This window comes from Archocentrus centrarchus, unplaced genomic scaffold (assembly GCF_007364275.1).
Source record: "Archocentrus centrarchus isolate MPI-CPG fArcCen1 unplaced genomic scaffold, fArcCen1 scaffold_24_ctg1, whole genome shotgun sequence".
Taxonomy (NCBI): Eukaryota; Metazoa; Chordata; class Actinopteri; order Cichliformes; family Cichlidae; genus Archocentrus; species Archocentrus centrarchus.
This window is the reverse complement of record NW_022060254.1, coordinates 5,836,553-5,852,009: the sequence shown is the minus strand read 5'-3', so window position 1 is coordinate 5,852,009 and position 15,457 is coordinate 5,836,553.

Below are 15,457 nucleotides of genomic sequence, written 5' to 3'. Positions count from 1 at the left end.
CAGGCAAACAGTTTGCTGATAGTGATGGAAGTTCATCAGCAGCCTTGGTACACCAGATCCAGCTTCACAAATCACAGAGAGGGCTGAGGGGGAGGGCGGCCTTCACACATAGTTCTGGAGAGATATGATTGCCAGCCAAGGCCGGCTAGGGAGCCGAATTCTGATAATGCAGGTGTTGTTTTGGAACAGGCTGCTTGTTTTTTCAACAGCCTTCAGTCTCACTGGGAAACCATTCAATAAATCCAATAATCCAAATTCATTAGTTACCGTCCTCACTGAGCAGAACCGTACCTTATCTCCAGATCGAACCCCTCTCACCTGCTACTCCCCAAGTCTACGGCTCAGGTTCATCAGGCTTTGAGTCTGAGTCTGTACCATTCTGGTCAGCCCATCCACCTGGGTCGGCAGCCTCTGCAGATGTCGAACTGCCGTCCAGGTTTTCTTGATTTCACGGTAAATCAGGTATCCTCCAAGCCCAAACAGAAAAGATACCGCTACCAGATAGCCAAATATGTAAGCGTCTTCCACGTCTTCCACCTCGAGGGCCGAGAAGCACACAGGTCTCCACGAGCTCCAAGAGTCGATGACGTATCCAACCGGGTCTGTTCCACTCGGACACGCAGGCTCCCCTTTCCCAGATCTCATAGTGGAAAAAATTCGATCCATGGTCTTGAAGGCCCAGTTTGCCAAATCCATATTAATCTTATTCTTATTCGAACAGTGTGCAAGAGACGCTCTCACAGCAAGCAGCAAGCAGGAAAGATAGGGAGGGCAGGGAGAGAGATAGAATGCGACCGTCCCCGTCAGAGGCTGGAGCAAGAAACAGCCTTTATAATCTTAGTCCTGAACACTGCCCTGTACCTTTCAGAGCGTCCTGCTGTAAAACGCTGGATTATCTCAGTAAGGTGGTGTTAATGATCAGGTGTGTGGGAAGCAGGTGAAACGCTAATGTTAATATTATTAATAATATTCCATAACTTTTAATAAATGTTTAATTTTGTGTGTATAATGACTAATTCAAGGGAAGTGAAGAAAAACCATTTACATTTTACACCCTTTATATTTTAGTCGACTAAATCGACTGTAGTTTTAGTCGACTATATTCTTACAATAATTTCGTCGACTAAAACTAAAACTATTCAGATGACCAAATTATGACTAAAACTAAATTACATCTTCATCAAAAGACTATGACTAAAATCAAAATTTGCTGTCAAAATTAACACTAATGGTACATAGCCAACTAATAAAGACAGACTGATCATTTTTAAGGTTGAAGCATCAATAATTGGAAAGACTTCATTGAACAGTCTAGTAGGAATGGGATCTAATAAAGATCAACTGGAGCAAAAGAGTCTAAACAAATACCAGCAGTGCTGAAAGCAGCCGAACATGAAGATAAATCTTTGAGATGGTTATGAATAATTTTTTCTCTAATATCTAAAATTGTATTTGTAAAGAAATCCATGAAGTCACTACTAGTTAGCCCCTTAACTGGCAAGGGCCCGGTGACGGGCCGTTTGTAGTCCCTTTTATATGGCAGGCTAGACCCTCCCATTTTTATTGACACGTCATTCGGCCAATCATGTAACTGGCTGCACCAAATCACCTGACAAAGCTACGTGACGCCCTCTGAGTATTATTGGCTCTGGGAAACCCATTTCTTAACATGATTGGCCGAATGAGGTGTCAGTCAAAATGGGCGGGTCTAGCCTGCCATATAAATGCACTTCATTCGGCCCGCGGACCAGACGCAGCCGATTAATAGGCTATGAAATGGGTTGTTCAGAGCCAATAATGACCAGAAGGCGTTATGTAGTTTTTGTCAGGTGATTTTTTTGCTGCCAGTTAAGGGGTTAAAGTGAAAGGAATACTCGGCTCTACAGAGCTCTGACTCTTTGTCAGCCTGGCTACAGTGCTGAAAACAAACCTGGGGTTGTTCTTATTTTCTTCAATTAATGATGAGTAGTAAGATGTCCTAGCTTTACGGAAGGCTTTTTTATAGAGCAACAAACTCTTTTTCTAGGCTAAATGAGCATCTTCTAATTTAGTGCCATTCCCTCTCCAGCTTACGTTTAGGTAGCTGCTCTGCGCTGTGTTGGCACTGAAGAGCATAATAATGAAGGAATCAGATCCTTAAACTTAGTTACAGCACTTTCAGAAAGACTTCTACTGTAATAAAACTTATTCCCCACTGCGGTGTAATCCATTAAAGTAAATCTAAATGTTACTAAGAAATGATCAGACAGGAGGGGGCTTTCAGGGAATACTGTTAAGTCTTCAGTTTCTATGCCATATGTCAGGACAAGATCCAGAGTATGATTGAAGTGGTGGGTGGGTTCCTTTACATTTTGAGAGAAGCCAATTGAATCTAATAATAGTTTAAATGCAGTGTTGAGGCTGTCATTTTCAAATCACCCACTATAATTACTGATATTATGAAAGGATAAGAAAACTAGTTTCACTCTTTTCTTAGGCACTGAGACACCAGATGTGGCTCTTTAATTGCTGTCTGTAGGTTATTATACAGAAATGATCTGAGTTTTTGGAAGCAGCTCAGATCTGCTTCTCAGAATGTGAGGACAAACCAATTTTGAGCAGATTTAGGAGGCAGAGAGGGAGCAGCCACATTGATCAGAGTCAGAGAAGATAGTTTAGGGTGTAGAGAAACAGGGTTCCTGATGATGCCACAGGTGGAGTGGCTGGAATGGCACTCAGGAGAAGAGTCAGATGACTCAGGCTGATCTTGATCAGGGTTAGCTTTGAACACATCACAAACAGAATCAGACATGATCAAAAGCACAAGAAAAGATAGGAGTGTATACATCACTGTTTACACCACTGTTTAATCACTGTATACACCACTGCATACATCACTGTATACACCACTGCATACATCACTGTTTACACCACTGTATACACCACTGTTTACACTACTTTATACACCACTGTTTACACTACCGTATACATCATTGCATACATCACTGTATACACCACTGTTTACACCACTGTATACACCACTGCATACATCACTGTATACACCAGTGTTTACACCACTGTATACACCACTGCATACATCACTGTATACACCACTGTTTACACCACTGTATACACCACTGTTTACACCACTGTATACACCACTGCATACATCACTGTATACACCAGTGTTTACACCACTGTATACACCACTGCATACATCACTGTATACACCAGTGTTTACACCACTGTATACACCACTGTTTACACCAGTGTTTACACCACTGTATACACCACTGTTTACACCACTGCATACATCACTGTATACACCACTGTTTACACCACTGTATACACCACTGTTTACACCACTGTATACACCACTGCATACATCACTGTATACACCAATGTTTACACCACTGCATACATCACTGTATACACCAGTGTTTACACCACTGTATACACCACTGTTTACACCACTGTATACACCACTGTATAAATGAGAGACTGAAAGGGGGAGCAGTGAAATTTAAAATATGCAAAGTGGATGAAGAAGGCTTAGACCAGAGCACTGAGGTCAGCATTGAGTTTGACAGCATGGGAAAGAGGAAGTGATGTAAATAATAGACCAGGACCTGAAGACTCAGGAAAGCAGACAGATGAGAGATTACTGATCTTCATTATTGAACTGAATCATAAGCTTCATTTATAACTGTATAACTGGATCTGCTGATGACAGAGAAACACCAAACAACACCTGCTGTTCTGCTGAAATATTTCTTCTAGAATTTTTTTAACAGTTTGTAGTTTTATAAGTTTGTATCTTTGATTATGTAAAAGTCTTCTACGGGTCTGGAGCCTGGGTTCAGGTCTACAGCCTGGTGAGGCCACTCCAGGACCTTGAAATGCTTCTTATAGAGCTACTCCTGGCTGTGTGTTCGGGTCATTGTCATGCTGGTCAACAGGTCTGTGAGAGCCAAAATTCTTGCTGGTTGGTAGGTGATCAAATACTTATTTCATGCAATGAAATGCACATGAATTATTCAAAAATCATACAATATGATTTTCTTGATTTTTTTTAGATTCTTCCTCTCACAGTTGAAGTGTACCTATAATAAAAATTACAGAGCTCTCCATTCTTTGTAAACTGAACCTGTCAGTCACAGAGGTCGTGGTGTCACTGCTTTGAAAGTGACCAATCACACGAGGACCCTTCTTCCTTTGGGCTCCTCCCTACAAACTGTCAAAAGTCAGATTGATTTCAGCACAGAGAGCAGAGCTGATAAAAACATGTGAGTGAGTGAGTGATTGTACAGTCAAATAAAAGGTTGGATGCCACAATAGCAAACATAAAACTCACAGTACTATACAGTGGGCAGAGAATGATGAAGGGGTCCCTTAAATCCAGGGGATTCTTGGTTCAGTGGGACCATAAAGGCTGTGATGCACAGAGTGGAAACCACAGCTATGCTACCAAGTGTTACCTCACTGAGGTGTGGTGAGACAGACTGTGTCAGCTCTGAACAAGAATGATTTTTACAGCTATTATGCATAATTCATTTTTTTGTAATATTTATTAAACTTTTAAAACCTTAAACAATTATTGACAGCAAAATTAAATGCAATAGCCAAAATAAAAGACTTTTTGTGTAATTCAGTCTCTGTGGTCTCACTGTCATTGCCCGCGTGAGCGTTGAAGTCTCCCAGCAGGATGATGGCATCACTGGATGGATTCACCGGTGAAAACTTCAACATACAGGCAGCTAGCTGAGGGGATACAAGGACGCCTGTCCCAGCTCACACCGAGGGCAACTCCAGACTGGAACAGAGTCCTACTCTGCTCCAGGAGACTGGTTCCAGAGCCCAGGCCGTATGTTGACGTGAGCCTGACTATATCTAGCCGGTATCTCGCAACCTCACGCACTAGCTCGGGCTCCTTCCCCACCAGAGGGGTGACATTCCATGTCCCAATAGTCTCAATAGATAGAGATCTCTCTGCCAGGACCTCCACCCTTGGCCGCCACTTGACACACACTGCACCCGACTCCTACAACCCCTCCTGTGGGTGGCGGGCCTATATCTTCTCTTCGGGAATCAAATTAGTCCTGTTCACAGGTGGAATTGGCAACGATTAGCTCAAAGGCAAAATAAAACTGACCAAGTTCAATAAGAGTCCTGAAGTAAGGAGGAAGATCACCTTCATCATCATCAGACTCTATAACAGCACACAGAGTGGACCAGGTGATGGGTGAAAGAATCATCTGCAAAGACAGAGACTGGTCTCAGGACAAATTCATATGTGGGTATGACAAATGAAGGAGGCACTGCTTTTGATGGATGATTTACATAGTTAAAATAATGTTACATTCCTGCAGTGTGAGCTCAGCTTCTTTCTCACAAAGGAAAAGCAGATGGACCTCCTCTCAATGGGACATCGGCAGCTAGATTCCCGTCTCCTTCATCCTCGTTCTCAACTGTTTCACTTGTTTTACTGATCACACAGGAACCTGTGTAAAGCAGCATGAAGAGTCAGGAAAGAAAAATTTGGTTTGTATTGTGTAAACCTCAGTTTTATAACACAGCACAGAGGTGCATGCTGAAGGGCTAAAATCTGCACAGAGGATGGAGGATTCAGGGGTAAAGGGGGACAAACAGCAAAGAATAGCTGAATCTCACCTTCCTCTGATGAACCTGCTGATGTGCTTCCTGCTGCTGCATCATCATGGGCAGCAGGGAGAAGATCAACATCACTTAAAGTCACTCTTTGAGGAAAAGTTTACTCTGCAGAAACTTCTCCAGACTGTGAGAAGATGAAGGTCTCTGCTGATGGGACCAGAAGCCAAAGCCCAGCTGTGGAACGTGTCCCTCATCTGGACACAACACCAAATATTGTTAAAGCGGGTCTCTCTCAAACAGCTCCCAGGTCTATACGCTAACTTAGACTTAAAATGTTCTGTGTTTCAGTAGAACTACAAATACATGCAAACTATGATCCTACCTTTGCTCTTCCTCTGACAGTGATCACTGCATTGAGGGAGCTGAAGGGTTGAAGTCTCTGAGCCATGAAGCTGAATATAGATAAACATGACAAACTCAGTACTGTCATTTGGACCCTAATACCTTTGTAAAATAGCTCTGGATAGTAGTGATGTTTCACACTGCATGTTTTACTGTCCTAACATCAATGATCTAATAGTTCACCTGGTTCACATCACAGTTCACAGGTTACTGACAGTAACACAACAGATGTGACCTTGAGCACAGTTTGGATGAAGGACCATCAGCTGATCACTGTGTGATCACCAAAATATGACCAATAGTCAAAGAGGAGTCATTCTTGGTATTGGCAGAAACTTCCACACTGGCTGTAGCTCAGTAGGTAGAGCAGGTCACCTACTGATCGGAAGGTCAGTGGTTCAATTCCTGGCTACTGCGGGCTGCATGCCAATGTATCCTTGGGCAAGATACTTAACCCCAAGTTGCTCTCCGACCGTTCCGTCGGAGTATGAATGTGAGTGAATGTTAGATAATTAAAGCACTTAGCTTAATTAAGTAATCATGGAAGTGCTTGTATGAATGGGTGTGCATGGGTAAATGTAAAACGTGTTGTATAAGCGCTTTGAGTGCTCATATCTGAGTAGAAAAGCGTTATATAAGAACTAGTCCATTTACCATTCTCCATGATCATCTCCACTCATGTGAAAGAGGCGTTCACGCAGCTTTAACTATAAGAACATATAATAACTCTAAAAAGTAGCTCAATCCTAACAAAGCAGGTTCTTCAAACACTCTGAACTTACACCTTGTAATCATTTTCCAGTCTCTACATCTAGTCTGGGAACTACCTGGATAGTTAGAGGAAATGGGTGTAAGCCCGGTGCTGCTCTGAGGACACGGGCTTCTTTAACCCTGCTTTTCTTGTAGGGGTCACAGAGCAATTCAAGCTGAACAAACATAATTTAATTAGCAATAATACTTCACTTAACTCAGTGATACTCCTCTTAAATAATAAATACTTACAGCAAGAACTTCAGGATCCATGTAGTCAGCAGCACGACCTGCACTGAGCAGCCTGCTGTGGTTGAAGTCACTGGGCTCTATGGACAGGTGGTACCTGAGCTGTACAGGTACTGAGGCAAAGGCCCAGCAGAGCGGTACGCAGCCCGGATTTATGACAGGTGGTCTAATTCATTAGTTAAGAGCTCTATAAAAAACAAAACTTATAAAGCTTTTGAGATCATTTTTAAAAATCATTTTGTCCAATTTTACTGTGAACTTAACAAAGCATCATTTTCACTATTATTAAGTACCAAGGAGCCTGTGGGGTCTTTATGGCTGACAGTTTTTATTGTTCTGTCTTAAATATGAATAAAACAGTCAAATTCCACTCAGAGGTGGGCTGATACACTTTACATGAAACGTGCTCAAAACCAAGTAAATAAAAATCTTTATTTCATTTCATCTCCCCTGCATGTTAGTCTCGTCTGTCTTCTTGGATGGCTGTTGTATTATACATACAACGTGATTTCGTTGTATGTATGATGATTAATTTTGTTGTATGTATGATGATTAATTTTGTTGTATGTATGACGATTAATTTTGTTGTATGTATGATGATTAATTTTGTTGTATGTATGATGATTAATTTTGTTGTATGTATGATGACAATAAAGTTTTCTTGTCTTTTCTTGAAAAGTTCTTTGTATGATCTTAGTACCAAACTCAAAGCTGATACAGATAAACATCTTTTTACATTCAAAATTGTTGCAAATGTCAGCTGAAGAAATGTTGTTTATTGAACTCATTAATGTTGTTTAAAGCTCCAGAATTATATGTTACATTTATACAATGTTATTGTTGTTTATGTCAGACACTTTGTAACCATTGCAGCATTATAATCTCCATAAATGGTGGATTAAGAGTAATTGGGACATAAGTGACAGCATTTATACAGAACTGAATGTAAATGAGCTGAGCCCTGCCCGTACTCTGTTCTCCCTGTTTTTACAAAATTTAATAACCAAAGTAAAACAAGAATATTCATATTTATGGTTCACTGAATGGAATGAAGTGACAAAATGAAATAATTTGGACCAAATTTCATTTAAATTTAAAAGAAACTGAAATTATTTTGTGTTCCAAAAATAGATCTTTTAAAGATATTAACGCCCTCTGAAAATGATTTTGCAGAGTGAAGTCCTGCAGTGTAAATATGGATGTGATTGGACGCTCCAAACACATTCCAAACACTTCCCAGTGAAAAGATTTCAGGGAGGATCCACCCTGCTATCTCACTCATTTCAGCCATCTGGACAGGACCCGGCCACCTACAGAGGGCGCACCATCAACCACTCAGTGTGGACCCACAGTGGACCCACAGTGGACCCACTCAGCAAACAGGCCTTTTTCCCTCTCTTTCATTTTCACATTTTACCAGCTGCTCTCACACAGAAAGCTCTGGGCTCAGCAGCTGTACTTCATTCATGTTACCTGTTCAGGTAACTAATACCTGTACTAAATAATGAAGGTAGCTGCTTTCAGCTAATTTATAGCATATTAGCTAACAGCTTTAAAAGGTTAACCCTTTATAGGATGCTCACTGAAATACTTTGAAAGTCAACATTTTAACATCAGACTGTTATTGGAGAACTTACAGATGTGGATAAAGCTGCTGTGTTAAAGAAAGAAAACTGAGAAAAATAATAAATAAAAATTAATGAACATAAACTCGTGAAAATTTGATGTTCCTTTTGAATTCTACAGATTTTAAAAACAATCTTATGAATCTGACCTGGATAAAAATGATGGACCTTTAAATTAATATTTAGTTGCACAACCTTTTGAAGCAATCACTTCTGTAACTGTCGGTGAGACCTCTGCACCTGTCCACAGGTGTTCTGCCCCCCCTCATGACCAAACTGCTCCAGCTGTCTCAGGTCTGCAGGTTTCTTCTCCAGACTGCAGGTTTCAGCTGCTTTCACAGATGCTCAGCAGTACTCAGATCAGGGCTCAAAGAGGCCACTTCAGAATAGTTTAATGTTTCATTCTGAGTCATTCCTGAGTGTTTTCAGCTGTTAACCTGTTGGAGCCGAGCCAACTTTATTTATAAAGCACTTTAGAAACAGCAGCCACTGTCCAAGGTGCTGAACATGGGAACAAAGACACCAGCACAAGAGAAAATACAACACACTGAAAGAAAATTACAACGCATCAATAAAATACATTAAAACAGGAGGAAACAATAAAATAAAAAATAAAATAAAATAGATAAATTAATAAATAAAATCAACATCTCAAACTGGGTTGAAAGCCAAGTGGAAGAGCTGGGTCTTAAGAGTAGATTTAAAAATGGCCTGTTTAATGTGTAATGGCAGCAAATTCCGCAAGTTAGGAGCTGCCACAGAAAAAGCTCTGTTCCCTGATCCTCCGCTGTGTCCTCGGCACATCCTGGAGCAGCTGGTCAGCTGATCTGAGTGAAAGGGAAGGGAGTGTAAGTGCAGCAACTCAGACGTAGGATGGAGCAATTTAAGGAGTTAAGAACAAATAAAAAAAAGTTTAAAATGAACTCTAAAATGGAAAAGCAGCCAGTGCAGTGAGGATAAAACAGGAGTAATGTGCTCTCTCTCTTCTGTGTTCCAGTTCCTTGTTGGGAAACAGCATCACAAATAAACAGACCAAAAACAAACAAACAAACAAATCTGTTTCTGGTGGTGACCCAATCTTTATTTTACACTTGCTGTTATGGAAGAAAAAAAACATTTGTTTTTCTGTGGCAGCTTTCCAGAATATTATCCATCCATCCATCCATCCTCTTCCAGTTATCCTGCCATGAGGACAGCAGCCTAAGCAGAGGAACCCAGACTCTCTGCACAGCTTTTAGAGGATTTCATTATTTCTGCTTTACTGGATAAAACTGATAATTTAGCTTGAGAGGAAAAACTCTGCTTTAATGTTTCTAATCTGATCTAATCTCAGCTTCACTCAGAGACGAGTCTCAGCAGAGATGTTTCACTGAGTCACTGTTAATACAAACCCACCTTCACCCTTTCACAGTTACCTAAAAACATAAAACACATTTAAAAAATGAGACGAGACACTTTAAAGAAGGAACACGGATCTCATCAGGCCACAATAAACCGAGATGAACGGATCCAAAATGGAGCAGAACAATAATCTGAACACTGTAAAACCCGATGAGTTAGTTCAACTCAAAGTATTTGAGGAAACCGATTGCATTGAATCATTTAAGTTCATCAACTCAAACATTTAAAGCATGAAAAAATTACTCATTGTGAGTAAACGTAACTCAGATATTTTGTGTTAACCCCTTAACTGGCAGCAAAAAAATCACCTGACAAAAACTACATAACGCCTTCTGGTCATTATTGGCTCTGAACAACCCATTTCATAGCCTATTAATCGGCTGCGTCTGGTCCGCGGGCCGAATGAAGTGCATTTATATGGCAGGCTAGACCCGCCCATTTTGACTGACACCTCATTCGGCCAATCATGTTAAGAAATTGGTTTCCCAGAGCCAATAATACTCAGAGGGCGTCACGTAGCTTTGTCAGGTGATTTGGTGCAGCCAGTTACATGATTGGCCGAATGACGTGTCAATAAAAATGGGAGGGTCTAGCCTGCCATATAAAAGGGACTACAAACGGCCCGTCACCGGGCCCTTGCCAGTTAAGGGGCTACAGCAGCTTGGCTGAATAAACCCCAAAATGCTCTGATCTGATTAAAAGGAAACATGGGGTCAGCGGTGAAGAGAAACAGGAACGTCACGCAGGATGGGATGTGAACCTGCACATGTGGTATACCTGTTCACCTGCTCTTCCACTGAGCCACCCCGGTGCTCATGAGCACCTCTTCATTTTAGATCTACAAATGTACTTGTACAAACATTATTTGTTAAAAAAGTGAATTTTCTGTGAATCAACTTATTTAACAGTTAACAGTTTAAATATTCTATCTTTTTGATACGACCAACATCAAATCTTTACACTTTGGGGGATCGTTACATATTTTTTATGTGATTATTTAAAGACTGAAATAGAAACAACAGCTGAAAGATGAACGATGAAGTGGTGTTTACATTTTTTTTGTAATGATATAAGGTAAATTCCAAGAAAACGTGTCAGTGGAGCTAACTGTAAATATATTACCACAACTTAAAATACTCAACAAATTTAAGTGTACTCAAAACAACTGAGTTAGAACTTCAACAATTCATTAATAATTCTGTTTAATTCATGGGAATGAGTGGCTCCAACTTTTTCAGCAGATTAAGTTAAATGAACTGACTTCTTTTATTAAGATATACTGTTAGGTTTTACAGTGAAGTGGATCCGGTTCTGATCCGGATTTGTTCCACCTGTAATCAGACCCGATGCCGGATCCTTTACGGAGCCTGTGGTCGGCCTAACCCGGGCGGATCCGGTTATTAATAGAGCTGAGAATGATATGTGCTCTGCATCATGTGTGGGAAATGAGGACGAAATTATCACAGCCTAAAATCTGAGCTGACAGGTTTAGTCAGTGAGGCCTCTTTCACATAAAACCATCATCACCGAAAATTCTGCATTTTTATTCGATGTTACCGCCTCGAAACGGCAGGAAGAGCAGGAACGGTCCTCCCGTGCCCTCCGTTAGAAAACTGAGAGCTGTGTGAGCGGTTCATCTGCAGGCTGAGAGCGCAGCCACACCCGCTGCTCTCCGTGAATCAGCTGTTTTAGCACCACTGCAGCGTCCTCTGTGTCTCACTCTATTACACATAAAGACGCTCATCATTAAATCGCTGTTCTGCCTGATGACGCTCTCGCTGCGCAGCTGCTGCTTCAAACACTTCAGAGTTTCTTACCGTTCATGAGGAGCAGGAGCAGCAGCAGCATCTTCATCCTCTTTAAAACCACAAAGTCCCGTTAAACCCGAAAAAAGAGGCGCTCCCACTCTCATCCTCAGCCTCCAGCTGCTGACTCACTGACAGTTTAGTTTCGGTTTCACAGGAAGTGTCGGTGCTGCAGTTTGTGGAGCTCCCGGCCTGAAACATGAACCTGAGCTGCGGATCAGCTTCATGCTGAAGCCGCTTTATTTCACTGAAGTCTCCTCATCAAAAATCTGCTTTATGAAAGCGGAATAACCGGAAGCTTCAGCTGCTGTGATGCAGTAACCCGCCACTTTATTAGGTACACCTGTTCAGCCTGTTGCTGCTGCAGTCTCAGTGTCCTGATGCAGTGATGACTGAAGCTGTTTGTTCCTGTATTACACCCTCAGACTGAATCTGGTACCAGGCAGTAATCAGCTCTTTATGTTTCTGTTAGGGTAGATCCCAGAGAGCTGCCTCCATCCTCTGATGTTATTGATCACAGATGCTGTTCATCAGCAGGAAGCATGAGGAGCAGCTGACCAGTGAGAGCAAGAAGAGAAACTCACAGCAGAAGAACATCCAGGTTCTCCAGCAGCTGTGGGACACTGCAGAGACATCAGGCTGGAAGAGAGGACGTCCAGCACGGATGGAGCTCATTTTTATCAAACAGAAAATACTTTTGTTTTCCCAGAAGTGGAGAAATTACCAAATGGTCACCTGTTAGAGTCTGTGCTGCAGCACACAAACAGCTGAAGACTCACACTGAGAATCACAGCTGTGCATAGAAACACACAACATTGACAAAAGTATTTGGACACACCTCACACTCTTAGTTTTTGTGGACCTCTGAGGAGGGGAAATGTTACTGCTCCAGAGTTGAGCTTCCAGCTGTGTGGGAACAGTTTGGGAATCCAGTGTGACTCTGGCCCAGCACCAGAGTAAGGCTGTCTGCATGAGGCGAGGGTGGAAGAGCTGGACTGACCCACACGGAGCTCCGACCTCCACCCCATCAGACACCTTTGGGATGAGCCAGAACAGAGACTGCAAGAGTCCAGCATTAAAGCTCACAACAGTGTGACGTGCAGCTGGACATAAAAATAGCAACAGGTGATGATGAAACAACAATAACCACATTTATTATTTCAGTCTGCTGATGTTTTTCAAAGCTCTGTCTGAAAATGTCTCTTAAAGATCAGTTTCTGGTACATAAAGTGCAGATGAACACTATCTGACCCTCTCAGCTGTGAGGGAGACCCGCTCCCTGTTACTGTATTAAACTCTGATGCTTTTTTGAAATAAAAGATCTGAAAACTGCTGCTAGCTCCTGAGTCCTGCTGTTTGAGTCCTTGTTAGGCCCGAGCAGCAAAGCGCTGCGAAGGCCTATTGTAATCGTACTGTTTCTTATTAGGGCCCGAGCACGAAACGTGCGAAGGCCCTGTTGTAATTGCTTTGTTTATTTATTTTATTTATTTATTTTTATTATTCAGGCAAATGATTTGCCTTTTTGGGGGCTTTATCATATTCAAAAACTCATGAAACTTTACACATGCATCACACCTGGTGAAAATGTAAGTATTTTAATGGTTTTGGACAAGGGCCATCCAAAATTGCTCTCTAGCGCCCCCTAAACTGGAGCCTCACCGCTGTGTTTCACGTACATGCATGAAACTTCATACACATATGTAACATATCCAGACGCGCAAAAAATCCTCTTGGAGCCATGCCCTAAACCCAACAGGAAGTCCGCCATTTTGAATTAATTATGCAAATTTAGCGATTTGCACCCCTCACACTTTTTCTAATAACTCAGAGATTTTAGATGTTATCAACTTCATATTTAGTTTGTTTAATCTAAGCTCCAAGGTGGTTGAGCAGAACCATCTTAAATTTCACCTGGAAAGCCTTAACAAGCTGGACTTAATGTGTTTTCAAAACTGTGACTTTTCGCCAAAGGGCGTGACCCTGGCGGGATGGCAAAGTTTCATGATTCGCCATGAACACAAAAATGGCTGTAACTCAAAGCCAACTTGCCCAATCTGGCTCAAACTTCAGTGGTTTGATAAGCCTGCTGCCCTGAACACATTAATATGTATAAAGTCCATAAACGTAAGAGCGCCACCTAGTGGCACCTGGAAATATCATAAAATAGCAGTTTTTTTGAGCAGCCCCGAAGCTACATTTTATCTACACATCTGAAAATATACAGGCTATTCATGGTTTTGTAGAATATTTAACAGTGGTGCCGTAGCAACCCTCTGAACGTGGGATTTTAATCATATACTACAGAACACCAAATTGTCACCTCTCTAACATACATTGTCCAATCTGTCCCAAACTTCACAGGCTTAAAGGGAGGGTAAGGGAGACTGGACACACCCATCTATCAGCTTCGATTCACACTCATAACGCCACCTAGTGTTGACAGGAAATATTCAGTATGTTAATAATCCTTATCATATGATCATTGCAACTTATTTGATGGCTGCAGGCATTACATAGAGCATCATGGCACTTTAATTAGTGGGCGCTCACCCACGCCACCTAGTGGATGCAGGAGACATTCGGCTGCAGAATTGCGCAAAGTATGGCTTGCCTGCCGAGCTGTCAGCAGCTGGGTGAGCCCCCTGCTCTCCAGTCTGCGACAACCTCCGAGCGTGGCTCGGCTGGAGCACGCCACGGGTCGACGCGCGCCGGGCGCGAGGGCCCGATCATCGCCACTTGCGGCTTTAATTAATTTATATTTTTCTAAAAAATATATTTTATTTTGAGCAAACCACTTTTCAAGAATTTTAGAAAACTGAGAGAGCAATGACACTGGTCTTGAATTGATGTATGTATTCATTTTTAAAAAGTAGTACAACTTTAGCGATGCACTAACAAGTGTGCTTTCATGCAGCCTGAATAACAATCAGTTTGTTTTGCAAGATGTTTCACAACGTTAAAAACATCATACAACATATCACATATGAATGAATCTGTTCAAAAACTCTAAAAGTGAACGAGGACACTCATCCTCTATCAGACAACATTCCTCTCCCAAATGTCCAGCAGCTGCCTTCCTCGCTTTCCACATCTTTACAGACTGTTGTTAAAGAAGAGTGGATGCTGCACAGTGGGAAACATGGCCCAGTCCCAACTTTTATGAGAAGTGTTCCTCCCATCAAATTCAAAATTACCTGTTTTTTCTCATAAAATGCTACATTCTCTCAGTTTACTTAGGTAGAGTGTGGAACAGGATTAAACCTGGGGTCTTTGTTTTGCTTTGCCTTTGGTTTGGTTTGGTATTATTTTTTTTATTTATTTATTTTTTTTTTTTTTGGGGGGGGGGGGGGGGGCACTTTCATTTGTTCTTCTGCACCATGAATATGTACGTATACATTTCTCATTTACTGAGATTTCAATACATGAGACCAATCACCAGGAGGAGTGACACAAAAAATAACTGTTCTCTCTTGCATAATGTTACGTTTCAAGTTTATTTATGTAACTTCAGTTTAAAACAGCAATTTCCCCAAACCTCTATAATACTTCCAGCAGTATTATAGAGGAGCCCAACAATCCAGTGATCCCCTATGAGCAAGCACTTGGCAACAGTGGGAAGGAAAAACTCCCCTTTGA